The following is a 14,571-nucleotide window of genomic DNA, read 5'->3' on the forward strand; positions in this document are numbered from 1 at the left end:
GGGCCTGAATTGCTCGCCTAGCACCGATAAGGAGCATTTGGTTCCCTGTAGAAAATATTATTGGCGGTAACTTTTCCGTAAGCCCCCACCGTCGTAACACAGGGATGGTATTTACGTTAAAGATAAAATGATTGTGTACAGTAATCTGACTTGTTAGCATAATGTCCCTCTTTCATCCACATACTCTTCTATAGCCGCTGTGGAGGTATTTCTGCTTTCCGTTTTAAATAGTTTATCTTGACTAAGCGCAGCGCTTTATGTAAATAGCCAATGGTATTATTAGGCCCCTTGAATGCTTGAATGCAGTCTGTATTTATAAGTTGATAGAATTTAAAGATCATTTTTGTATTTAGGCTAAGCGTAAAGATATGTGTGATATTTGTAAATCTCTTGAATTGGTCACACAGACTAAGAGCATTCTTGTTGCTTTTCCTCATGAATAGGGTATTACGGCTTCACAGGCCAACGCTGTATTAAATTTAACTCGGCAAGTCATTTTGGATGAATGGAACAATTACTGAAAATTATGTTTTTATCCAACTTGTAAGGCGGTGGGTGACATTCTACCTGAATATTTATTCAGACAAATATAGCTAAGTGTTAAGTAGTTTGATTCAGATTTGGTGTGTCATTAGTCCTTTATTGCATGTTTAGTAAGCCTTCATGCTAGTACTAAACAGTCCAGTGTTTTCTTTTGAAGTACATCAGTACTAGACTAGATGATTGTGTACGCTAACAGAAACATCACCATGCCTATTTTCACAATAGACAGTACAGCATGGAAGGGGAGATTTGTATCCTTTTTCCACTGCATAAATGTTACACAGAAATCTGTGTGCACTGTGCAACACGTCTTTCCACAAACTGAAACAGTAAAAATAATGGAACTTGGCAGGTTTTGTTTTCCGAGGTGCCCTTTGGGCTGAGGGCTTTTTGTACAGTTCAGAGAGCACATTCCACAGGATTCAGCAGTTGCTGGTTGCCTTCAGGGGTCATTGGAATTTGGAAAGAAAAAAAAGAAAGAACATTTCTACAGGAACATCCAGGCTAGGCCATTGGTCCATGTGTCTTAAGTATCAGAGAGAGAGAGGCTGGCTGTAAAACGCTCGCTCAACCACGAGGGGAATTCAAATGTTGCGAGGGGTCAAGTGCTTAAACATGAAGTACAGGCATTAAAACGTCTGAGAGGTTATGTGGCTGTAGTTGGTCATTTTTACGGTAATGTAACAAAACATAGCAAACATTAGAAAGATGCATGTGGAAATAACAGATTGAGGATTGCGGATTGTTTTATACAGAATTGCAGATAGGTGTATTATAAGGACATGGGACCTGTCATTATTGTCGTCAAAACCTGTCATTTATTGGTTGATCATTTAAGTCTTCAAGGCACTGCACCCTTTCGCTTGGTGGAAAAACACCTCACATATTTTTCTTTAATGTGTACTGTACATTACCTTAAACCTGAAGTTCACCTCTCATCTTTCTTGCACAGACACACACACATGCATAGACACACACACACGCACCCACAAGTACACCCCTCCTTTTTTTTAGCACAGACTCACATGCACACAAAAGCACTTACTCGCACACATACACACACACAAGCATACATTCACATGTACTAGAGCTGGGGGATATGGTCAAAAATAGATATCATGATAAATTGAATAAACAAAAATATTTATTCTTTAAACTACAAATACTGCTATTACTTTGATGGTTGTAGTCATCAATTGTACCATTTAACAATCACCCATATTAGCAAACACATTTAATTTCAAATGTCACATTTCTGTAGTATAGGCTATGTATAGTAATGAAGGATATCCGTAAAATGCCTGCGGTAACCTTTCTAGGGTGGAACCCCTCGACAACATTCCGCTGAAAAGGCAGTGCGCGAAATTCAAAAATATTATTTTGAAATGTATAACTTTCACACATTAACAAGTCCAATACAGCAAATGAAAGATACACTTCTTGTTAACCTACGAATCGTGTCCGATTTCAAAAAGGCTTTACAGCAAAAGCACAACATATGATTATGTTAGGTCAGAGCCAAGTAAAAAAACACAGTCATTTTTCCAGCCAAAGATAGGAGTCACAAAAAGCAGAAATATAGATAAAAATTAATCACTAACCTTTGATGATCTTCATCAGATGACACTCATACATGTATGTTTTGTTCGGTAATGTGCATATTTATATCCAAAAATCTCAGTTTACATTGGCGCGTTACGTGCAGTAATGTTTTGATTCCAAAACATCCTGTGATTTTGCAGATAGCCACATCAAATCCCAGAAATACTCATAATAAACATTGATAAAAGATACAAGTGTTATTCACATAATTAAAGGTAGACTTCTCCTTAATGCAACCGCTGTGTCAGATTTTTAAAACGGAACAAGCATAATCTGAGAACGGCACTCAGAGCCCAATTCAGCCAAAGAAATATCCGCCATGTTGGAGTCAACAGAAGTTAGAAATAACATTATAAATATTCACTTACCTTTGATGATCTTCATCAGAATGCACTCCCAGGAATCCCAGTTCGACAATAAATGACTGATTTGTTCCATAAAGTCCATCATTTATGTCCAAATAGCCACTTGTTGTTAGCGTGTTCAGCCCAGTACTCCATCTTCATGCGGCGCGAGCACTACGTCCAGACAAAAACTCGAAATGTTCCGTTACAGGTCGTAGAAACATATCAAACCATGTATGGAATCAATCTTTAGGATGTTTTTAACATAAATAATCAATAAGGTTCCAACCGGAGAATTCCATTGTCTGTAGAAAAGCCCTGGAACGAGAGCTAACTCTGTCGGGACCGCGCTTCACGAGCCTGAGACACTCTGCCAGACCCATGACTCATTCAGCTTCAATTCCCCCTCCTTTATAGCTGAAGCCTGAAACAAGTCTCAAAAGACGGTTGACATCTAGTGGAAGCCTTAGGAAGTGCAACTTGACCCCATAGACACTGTGTATTCGGTAGGGCAAGCTTTGAAAAACTACAAACCTCAGATTTCCCACTTCCTGGTTGGATTGTTCTCAGGTTTTCGCCTGTCATATGACTTCTGTTATAATCACAGACATGATTTAAACAGTTTTAGAAACTTCAGAGTATGTTCTATCCAATACTAATAATAATATGCATATATTAGCTTCTGGGACTGAGTAGGAGGCAGTTCACTCTGGGCACGCTATTCATCCAAAAGTTAGAATGCTGCCCCCTATCCCAAACAGGATAAGTGATCGGTATGGTCGGTGTCGATCATTTTCGGTTTATCGTACCAGCTCTAACATGTACACACAGACACATACTCACATGCATACAGTCACCTAACAGGCAAATCCAGGTGTACTTTGTTGTTCCCAAGTTTATTGCTTTCCCCTGAAAGCTAATAACTCATAGCTCATGTGCAAGAAAACCTACCCACATTTATCCTATACATGTTTGCACAAGCACAATCGGGGGGCATTTACAATTTACTATGTGAATTGGAAACTTGGTTGATAATGTTTTACTGTATAGGAACATGCTTTTGATGAATGATTTCTCTCTGATCTGATCTCCCCCTGTATATCCTCTACAGACATCTCTGGACTGGATTCCTTCCCCTCCTGAGACAGACGAACAACAACCACACGTTTTCACCCTTGGGGTAAGTACTACAAGCCTTTCATGTCCTGTCAAAGGTTTTCTGCCTTTGGACTGATAAGGCCGAATTTGACAATTGAATCCTACAGACAAAGAACCATATATGTGACAATTTTTCCATTTTAAGATAATCAGTTATTTTTATATTATTAATTGTGTGTACCACATTAGGTGTTTTATGGTTGACAAATAATTTACCATACCCATATCTTCCAACAACAATTTATATTTTTTTGTTATTTCAAAAAATATTTTTTTTATTGACGTTTTAATTTTAAGAATTTGGAAGAACAGTATATCTCCAGTGATGATTTCAGTTTGTGGAAGAACAGTATATGTGACATTTTGCATGACTTGTAAGATGTCCTTTTTTAACACCTGATATGATGTTTTAAGTACTTTCAAGTACAGAGGCCCTTCATGTAAATAACTTAAATGCAATATGTAGTTAATTCATTTGTATGGAGGTTCATTTAAAGGGGGTCTATCAACTTTAGCACGGATGACTTTTCTTAAAAGTTGAGTCATGAAATCTTAGTCTCATTTCAAATGAAGCCCTCAATGTGAACATACCATAGAACTACAAAACACTCCCAATCTATACACAGAATGAGTTTGTCCTGCACCATTGTGTAACACAGCACTTTTAGAGTTAACGTTAATGTACGTATCATTACTGTCAAAGTTCAACTATGCAAGTGTTCAATATAGCTATTATAATAATAGGCGTTTTGTCTTATTTCTAACCTGTTCTAAGCCGGAGAGAATCAACACTTGTTGTTTCTCGTATGGGGCAGTGTAGAAACTATTGAACAGATGCAGCTTGCGCTCATCAGTCAACTTTCCACAATCCTTTCTGCATGTCGTGGAACACGCTCTTCCCTGCAGGATACAGTGTAACGTTACATACAGTGTAACTAGCTAGCTACTGTAGCCATGTCGAACCATCCGGTGGATGGAGAAAAAGTAGCTAGCTATGTTTCTTCTATAATCTAGCAATAACATTTGTAACGATAATGTATGAGTTATTAGCCAACGAACTTTAGCTAATATGTTTTCTCTATAGTTACAAATTAGACAACCCACAACATACATGTTAGTTACTGTACTCTATAGCTAGCTAGCTTGATTGTTTGATATACGGTTCTTCCACATACCTCTTTTGGACAGCTTTTCCCAGTTTTTTCTTGACCCTTACGATTTGTATAGGGTTTTCCCGCATCCCGTAAGATCTTCCTTTGCCTGTCTTTCCATTCTTTTAGTTTTGTTTTACGTTTCTTTCCCACATTTCTGCGATTTTCATCAGCAACAGAAAGGTTGTGCGCTTGTCCGTCCATTCTGAGTGGTGCACATAAACGGTTATTCCACGAGAGCCTATCTTTACATTTAAAATGATTGTTAATTAGCGCGTGGAAAGCTTGTGAAACCGGTTACCTATAGAAAAAGGGTGCCCAATAATGATTGTTCATGTATATCTCATTTTTTTTGTACATGTCACATATATGGTTCTTCGTCTGTAGGATTCAATTGTGTGTAACTGTGTAACTTGACTTAATTTTCCCCATCCAAGATCATTCATCTCAGAGGTGTCGTGCATAACTTTGAGGGCACCGATGGCCAAATCTTAGACTTATGCATAAAATAAACGATTCTTTCTAGATTTTCAGTGTTCAAATGGACGAGACTTGCCTGCGCCTCCTCATTTTCAATGGACATGACACATCTAATCTTAAGGACAAAGGTGTTTGATTTTGTTCTAGTTTCTTTACTTGTACCTGGGCAGGAGTGTTACGCTAAATCCCAGCTGAGGCGCAGTTACCTCCATAGAAAAATAACAGATCTTCGTCTGCCCACCATGATAGAATTCCACCTCTGCAAGTGAAACCTGTCAGGTTGTGCCTGTTTGGTCTTCACACTTCATAGACTTCCAATCTACTGTCGTTTTTTTTTGAAGTTATGACATGCATTAGATCCAACCAACGTGGACTGGGAGGAAGGATATCTGAAAGTCTTCTTAGTGAATGTTGGGAAAGTTACCTAGACGCCCGTGTTTAATTGAGAATGACCCCGTCCTAACACATCACAATAAACAAGGGGTTATTAAACACCGAGAAACTCGGAAGTGTTTGAATGTGTTTATGTGTACATGCATGAAGGTGGTGTTGAACATGCACTAGCATGTTAGCTCATAACAAATGTTCATTTGTTTAGGATGAAATATGCAACGGATGTAAGAAGAGCCGCCACGTTCTGAAGTCCAAAGTGGTGAGTCATTACTGGCTTTTACACTGATCTTCTGCATGCCCTTGTGTGTGTGTGTGTCTTCTGATTATTGTCCGATCTGAACAGTCACATCCACTGCCAATTCCTGTTGAGATCAGCTCGAGGGATTCACATGCGCTGGTCTTTCGGGGCTGGAGGTACAAGACAACTCCTATCAAGTGACGAAGCTCGTTCAGAACTTCAAGCGGAGAAGTGTAGATGCATGAATCCCCGGGAGACACGGTTCATAAGTCAATCCTCCGTGCACAATTCTACGTACAGTAACAAGTGGGAGATGCGTGTGCACCCTACTGTACTGTAACGTCACCCAGTGGCACAACTCAGAGCTTCTGTAGCCCCTTAGATTCCCAATGAGATTCTCCATGAGACACCCAGCGGTGATATCTGAGGCAGTTTGTCGTCACCAAGTCAGTAGAAAACCAGCATAAAGAATCCCAGCCAGCACAGTAAGTGTGACACACACTGATTATGTGACTGCTACTACGGCGGAGGCCTGCCATCATTACTAATGTGTCCCCACAGCAGCCAGACTGAGACAGACACACAGGTGTCTCAGACTGAACAGAACATTGCCAGACGGTAAAACTGCAGTAGCGATGGGGAGGAGAAGCCTCATCATCGTGAGGGGATGGAATTTAGCCGTAATTGGATGGGGGATAGATATCGAATGCTAACTTGACAATGGGTGATTGTTCAGTGAGCACAGAACAGTTGAAGTGAATTGCTTTGCAGGTAAAATCAAATGTAAAAGTACAGGCTTCTGTGTTTGTAGTCCTCCATAACATCTCTACTATCAATTATTTGTGTAATTAAATGTATGCTGTAGGTAATTCTCCAGTATTTTCATAGAAGTCACCCTATAAAGTTCTGAATTTGAAAAATGTTGTGAAAAAAGTCAGGGCTTGTTTTGATCTGTTTTTCATTGTTGCGGAGGAGAACTACTCTTAGACAGGTTATATCCTGAATCCCAGCCACTGGTTTATTTTCATATTTTGACCCAGTCCGAGGAAGAACATCTATTTATCTCCATATTCAGCTGCAGAGTTTTGCCTTTGAGGTCCAAGTATGATTCAAGTGCGGCAGCTAGGAGCCAAGCGGAGCGAGAGGCTGGGTTAGGGTGGCTCAGCTCAGCTGTAGGCCTCAGCACCAGCCCACAACCCAAGAGTCACATCTTCACAAGACTAAGCAGAACCTAGATTCCCTTCTCTCTTCCACCTAAAAGAGATTTTAATATTCGTTTTTTCATTTGGTGAGTATCCCATTTAAATCTTCAAAGATGAACTCTTAAAGCATATCTGTTCTGGAACAGAAGCCCTCTAATCATCCCAAAGAAGTATAATTGACCTAACTTTCCCATTACTGTGAATGTACACATATATCAAATCTACAGCAATTAAAGCATATCACTGGCTAGTTTATAGAAGCAGGCCACGGACGGATGGCTTTGCCTCAGACTTCCAATTTGGAATTGATTTCTTGTTATGATCAGAGCTTCTGTCATTTCATTTCCAAAATCCTAAAGGGTTTTTCTGAGCCAAGGAGCCCGGCTGGCTTCCCCCTGAGTAGGAGAGGGTAACTTCCACCGGTCTTTACCCTGGACACCCTGACTACTGGGGAGGGAGAAGAATCAAAGGGACTTGACTTGTCCCTATTGGCAGGCTCCATTGTGGGTCAGATGTGGGATTGAAGAGGATGGGGATGGAGATCAGGCTAGCGCCCATTTTTCTAATCTTTATCCACCATTAACTCTGGCGCCCAGTGTGTGGCTGGGATCAGGTCATTGGTCAATCCCCCATTCAGAACCACCCCGGAATATTTCAAAGTTAAGCCCCGTCTACAACAAAAAAAGTATTAATCATCAAACGTTCACTTTCTCACTCTCCGGTCCTCCCAGGGATCTGCCTGACTCCCATTCTTCCCTTCCTTCTTATATTCCTCTCTTTATGGTCCACTGTTTTGTCTTCCCATTTGGAGGGAGAAAAAAAGAGTTGACGTTTTGGAACTTCCCCAAGTTTCCATATTCCAGTTTAATGAGGTTTGGTTTGGGGTCTGATAGTGTCATGCTGTGAGCAAATTGGACCAAGAGTGGACCCACGTCCTACTCTTTACAGATCTTTGGTTGGATTAGGAGTTGGAGGTTTTTAAAATAGAATTCTGGAATTGTACTTTGCCTCACAGGAAATATATATTCACACCTCATACATATTTTCAACCTTGTCCTTGTCCTTCACTTGGTGCAAGCACACCATGTGTAACCTATTGCTTCTCCACAGTATGTTCCTTCAGTTTCCAAAGTCTAACAAGGTAGACTTTTAAAAAACAACAACATCTAACTTCAAATCTATTTTATCAAGAAAGTCCTTCGCGCTGATATGTTATCTCCTTGCCTTTTCAATCCATTTAGTTTGTTCTAAGGTTTATTTGCCTCTCCTCCTACCTGTTCAGAAGAGGAGTAATGAGGACCCAGAAAGAAAAGGAGAAGAGGCGTCTAGAATAGATCAAGCGTAGAGGAGTGTTTGTCCGGAGTGGACAGTTGCCATGAGAATAGAGTTACAGAAGGGGGCGTCTCTACCTAGCTGCCATGCCTCCTGATGGAGAAGACACACTGACTCAATGAGAGTATTGATCCGGAGAGGAGAGGAGGGGGGTATGCTAATCAACAGTGTGAATGGCCACGGATGCAGCCCTGGCGGGGCGACTAGTCAGTCAGCCAGTCAGTGTCTCTCTAAAGGTCTCAAAGCCTGATCAGATCACACTGGGGGTTGTGGCCCCTTATAGACCCCTCATAGGATAAACTATAGGACTTAAGTCCATCTCCCCATTCAGCATGCATTGGTCACTGCTTGCTAAGTACTTTGGACATGACTGATTGCAGATATTGTACGCACAATCATACTTTTTTATAAACGAGATGCATCTGGTGTTTCACATGTCATTCTTTCCCTCCGACTTAATTGGGAAAGAGCCTGGGCGCAGAATCCCAGACTCATGGCATGTTTCCAAGTGCCTGAGATTATTGTGAAACAAAACCCTTAAAAAGCATGACATCAGAGCGACTTGACATCGGTTTGAACTTGTTGTTTCAGGTGGGAAGAATTCCCGAGTCGCTTCAGTTGCAGGTGATCGTGTCCGATGAATTGGTTTCACATAGTTTCGACCTTCTTTGTGGCAGGTCTAATGTTGATTATCGCGACAGTTTGAAACTGTGCGTTATCGTCGCAGCATTCATTTTCCCTAAACGTATACAAAGCCTCTGTGTTGTTGTTGTTATCGGTTTCTATCTGCTACCTTCGGATTAAGACAGGTGGGGATTTGTCAACACAATGTTGGCCAATCATGTTGATAGAATGTATGCGTTTTATGAATATATGTGCCCTCCTAACTCTTTAAATACAGTCATAAATCAATACATGTGCCGCGCAGAAAAGAATACCCATGACCCATTTTGAATGAACTTAGGCTGAATCCTATGTGGAATTTGTGGAACCAAAGTGAAAACATTGAGTACATTTTGTCATGGAATAAATACACTATTAGCAGCAATTGGTTTCTAAGAATCATACATTTTTAAAGCTTTGAAGAAGGATTCCGGCCTCCTGCGGGGTTGTAAGACTCAGATTATTGGAATAATTGGCCACAAAGAAGGTTCATATAAATGTAAATTAGAACACATTTGTTCAGTTATGAGAACTTTTTTTTTATACTAATCCACATATAGTAATTATTCACAGACACGACCAGGTTTACATCTTTCATTTTGCTATTATACTTCAGTAGCAGCCCAAAGTGTAGCACGTTTTTGTTTTGAAACACTAAGGAAAACTTAACTCAAATGATTACGATGACACATTTGGCATCAAAATGTAGTGTTGTGTGTGTGTTTGCTCTTCAAGTTAAGATCCTGTAGATAACGCTATTTCACCGGCTATTTTTCCTTGCTTCAAATCGAGCCCCAGTCACAGCCATTGCAAAAGCTTTTACTACAGAGGCAACAAGTCAACTGCTTTGTTCATTATTATGGTCATTTGATAGGGGTTTGCAAAGAGATACAGGGGGGGGGGGGTACTACAAGCGCCTTGAATCCCACTTCCCCCGGACACAAACCACAAGCCTAGACAATACGTCACTTGCTACCTGCTTTTCCCAGAATGGCCAGAAAGCATCTGTCTACGTGTCGAGATGACAAGTCGACAACTCGTTTGATTTGAGACAAAACCCTGGCAGGAGTTGGCATGTGGAATCTAGATATGTTGACAAACTTGGCTACCCCTCTGAATGAGGTTTCTGATTACTCCTCATCATGCGTGGGAATTTCAGTGTGCCCCCAGCCCTCTCCGAGAGGTGCCTCTTGGGCAATCATGTGGTCATACTACCTGACTCTGTGCTGCTCAGAGTGCAGTTGACAAAAACAGCCTGAGGCACTTCATGTGGAAAGCATTCAGTCTGCTTTACATACATCCAGTCTGCAGCACCTCTCGGGTTAAGTGAATGAAGCATCAGGCTGTCTGTTGGTCCTGCTCACCTGTGAAGGGAAATGGTGTGTGTGTGTGTGTGTGTGTGTGTGTGTGTGTGTGTGTGTGTGTGTGTGTGTGTGTGTGTGTGTGTGTGTGTGTGTGTGTGCATGTGTACTTGTGTGTCCAACTTTCCCTCCTAGAGAGTCTCTCAGTTATACTCTGCCACAGCAGTTGAGTTCCACTCCTTCTCATGTCATGTAAAATGAAGGTCCCGGTCAGTGAGAGCTTTCACCTGTCAGTCATCCTGAAGAGGCCCTGGGGTGTGGAGCTGCTCACCTGTGTTTATTGTACAATACCTGCTCTGCTCTACCCAGGGAGAACGCTCTCTCTCTCTCTCTACCATACTTCTTTCTTTCTCTCTCGCTCTCTTTCCCGCACTTATTCTCTCTCTCCATTTACCCTCTCTTTCTCTCTTTTCCTTCACCCCCACCCTTTCTCTCTTCCCGCTCCCTCCCTTTATCCATCTCTAGTCTCCCTTCTCCCCTCTCTCCTCCCTCTGTCCCCTCCTCCCGCTCTCCCTCCCTTTGTGTTATTAGAGCCCTCTCACTCACTCGGTTGCTTACAGCTCAGCCTGTCTGCAGCGCTGCTCCCTCTGCTGCACCTCGCAGAGCACACACACACACTGCTGCGCTGGCTGTAATGCAGACTGACGCCGCTGCCATAGGACTGATTGAAACTCGTGTCTCAAAGTTGCTAATGCTCACTGAACCATTTTATTGAAGATAAAGTAAATAAAATAGGTTGCCGTCTGAGAATTCTCTGGAATAGACTGGAATGATCTGGAAGGTAAAACACACTCACTCACTGGCAGGCCGACAGGCACACACGCACGGACGCACACACACGGCCGCATACACACACACACGCACACAAACACACACATGCACGGACAGTGAAGAGGCACAACTCCTGTTGGCTCATAGAGTTTTGTTGATGGACTGGGTGGTGGAGGTGGGATGGTGATCAAGAGGTGTGAGGAGGCTGAGAGGTATTTTCTATGGCTCAGGAATTTCACAAGTCCAATGTTTTTTAAGAGGCTTTGCAGAAAGCTAACGGTGATTTAAAGCCTGATGTAGGGAATGCCACCCAAACGTTAACCATCTATGGATTGTACTGTATAGCTTCCTTGTCTAGTCATACTTTTGTGATGCGGTAGAGTACGTACATATGCATGTATGATATGTGGATGAATGACTATCATAAGTCATTGTATGCTTAGGGTGGATGACACATTGTGTATTGAAAAGTTGCTTACAGTATTTGCATGAAAAAGGAGAACGTCTTCAGGGCTCTCATCTATTTGTATATTGTTGGTTAGTGGTAGGAAACTGTCCTAAAGCAAATAGCCCCTGTGTCATAAAACTCTTATTGAGTTTTTCCATTACTCTTCAACTTGTGACGACACAAACAGCTCGAAGGGTGCACATCAGCCAAAGAAGTTCATATCATTTATTTCTGTTGAACTTTAAACCTTGCCTTTTCTTTCCCATTTATATTTAAATGTATTTTATGAATAGATGGACTAAGTGTGTTGGTTGAATCTCTGAACCAGTCATTGTTGCTTCAGGTTTAACCAAATCACATGTGTTCATTTCTTACACTTCTTGTAGATCACTATGGACCCCTCGCTTAAAGAACCAGCGACCTTTCATATTCTCAACCTGGAATTATGTCAAATTCCCCTTGTGTTTGATACGATTCCTTTCTGCACTGTAAAGTGGTATAGGTGACACGGGAATACATTTGCCATTGTGCTCAATAATAAATACTCTTCCAGGTCTTACTCAGTTGGCTGCTCACGAAAGAGCGTTTGGACTCTGTGTGCATTGTCGCAAGGCGCCGGGGTCATTCAGTCTCTCTTGCTTTTGTCAAATATTTCTGTGCTGTGATAGTTTTCTCATTTATTTAGTGAATAGTTTGGGGTGGATAGAGAGAGAGAGAGAGAGAGAGAGAAATAGAAATAGTTTGGACATTATGTAAATGATGGCATGGGTCTCATAATCTCACATGTATTCATCATAGCAGACATTGGACCCTGTGATACTGCCCTCCATCTTTACCATTGTTCGCATTTCACCCCTCTTACTGTTCCTCTCAATGGCTCTACCAGGCTTTAATCCACCCTGCCTTTCCAATGACAATGTTTACCACCTATCATTCAATAAAAGACCGACAAGCACACAATTGCCTTTGTCAGTAAATGCTACATGAATGCACCTGAGCCAGCCACAGAAAAGAAAGGTACTGTTAGCGGTATGAGGATAAGGTTGAAAGGAAAGGTTAGTTTGATGTGTGTGTGTGTGTGTGTGTGTGTGTGTGTGTGTGTGTGTGTGTGTGTGTGTGTGTGTGTGCGTGCGTGTTTGTGCGCGTGTGTGTGTGTTAACCCTTCACATGTGTTAACCCTTAAACCTTTAAACCGTTAAAAGGCCTAGAAGTGTTTAACCATATACACTGTTTGAAAAAAGGGCTGTCCTCATAGGAGAACCCTTTTTGGTTCCAGTTAGAACTCTCTGTTGAAAGGGTTCTAACTGGAACCCAAATCAGTTCTACCTGGAACCAAAAGGGTTCTACCTGGAACCAAAAATGGGTTCTTCAAAGGATTCTCCTATGTGGACAGCGGAAGAACCCTTTTTGATTCTTGATAGCAGTTTTGTTTCTAAGACTGTATAGTTCCACGTAGGCTAGACAACAGCATATGTTCCTGGCATTAGCTAGAGATTAGCCTGTACAGGCCCTTTGGAAAGTTGTCTGTCTACAGAACAACACACTGACATCACAACATTAGGTAATTATTGCCTGTAAGTAGGGATTAGAATGTGGATGTTGACAGTAAATTGGCTCTCTGCGTGTGTTGAATGCACCTTTGTGTGGATCAGACACACTAATGCACACAGGCAAAGTGTCTGCAGGCACATACTAGAGTAAGCCTCACCCCCCAGTGTCCCTCCCCCGCCCCTTCCTCCATATCTACAGATCATCACTAAATATGTCTTTATTTTACTCACTCGCCACGTCGCCACGTCTCTTTCTGTTTGTGAGATTATGCATTATAACTAAGCTAATGAGGTTTCTAAAAATAAAGATTTGTTCAGACTCCTACAGTATGATGAAGGCCAGATGTTTGTCTTGGCGTGTTTTTTTGCTTCTTTTTTAAATTTTTATAATTTGTTTTCCTTTCAAGTGTCTTGACAGCAATAAAGATTAGCACTACAGTATAGCTGCTAACAACCATTAAGTGTTTTCACCATTGTGTCACACAGTGTTTCTCAGTGTTTCTCTCCACCCCCCCCCCCCCCCCCCCCCTCCATCGCATTCTGACCTCTGGCGACCCTTTGTGACACACAGTCGGTTAAATTGTTTGTAAGACGTTTAATTACCAAATGGTATCATCGTTATTCATCTCATCATTAGATGTATGATATTAAGTGAATCGCCTCCCCTGAGTACTGTGTTTCACAGATCAATAGATTTAGACAGGGCTGGAAGGAAGGGGGAGGTTTAAACACTGGATACGAACAGACACTCTTTCTCTCTGTGATACCCTCACTCATTTAGTTATGTAATTAGCTTTTATATAGGTTTAATTATGCACGTTTTCATTCCACACTCGGGGATGGCGGCAGTGTCTACACCTCGTTTTCCATGGTCTATACATCCTCGAGTGCATATTTGTCCCGGGTGAAAGGACGCGTAACAATGGGCAAGGTTATGTATTTTCATACATTTTTTGTATCCTCTTGTCAGTTGGAATTCTTACGTTGCACTGTACACACAATGCAATTGATATGAGCATTGCTTAGAAGGCATTTCATGATTCTTCATTATCTGTGTCCCCAAGAGGTGCTAAGAAATGCCTACATTTAGATAGTGAGCATAAACCAGTGTGAATCTGGTAGACTGGGGACCTTGGTAGTTGGGGACCTATTCATTGGTTGCACCTCCGGCACTTGGTCACGTCTTGCCATTGTTCTGAACGTTCTCAAGCCGCTCTCCACCATAGTGGTGCCCAACCATCGTGACAAGCCCAGGCATTCTGAACAGAGGCTAATGACCGTTCATCTAAATCACACTATAGTGCCTGGAAATACGATGACATTGCTGAAGTAGGC

At 41.6% G+C, this 14,571-nt stretch overlaps 1 protein-coding gene across 1 annotated transcript in view; it reads left to right on the forward strand.

The window, feature by feature from the left end:
* The window catches only part of LOC115106099 (forkhead box protein P2-like), a 116,062-nt gene that overhangs the window by 7,870 nt on the left and 93,621 nt on the right, over positions 1-14,571 (forward strand). Inside the window, 2 exon segments of the mRNA XM_065008151.1 lie at positions 3,601-3,669; positions 5,877-5,930. The gene's annotated coding sequence lies outside the window, so the exon portion shown is untranslated.

This window comes from Oncorhynchus nerka, linkage group LG23, assembly GCF_034236695.1.
Source record: "Oncorhynchus nerka isolate Pitt River linkage group LG23, Oner_Uvic_2.0, whole genome shotgun sequence".
NCBI classification, from domain to species: domain Eukaryota; kingdom Metazoa; phylum Chordata; class Actinopteri; order Salmoniformes; family Salmonidae; genus Oncorhynchus; species Oncorhynchus nerka.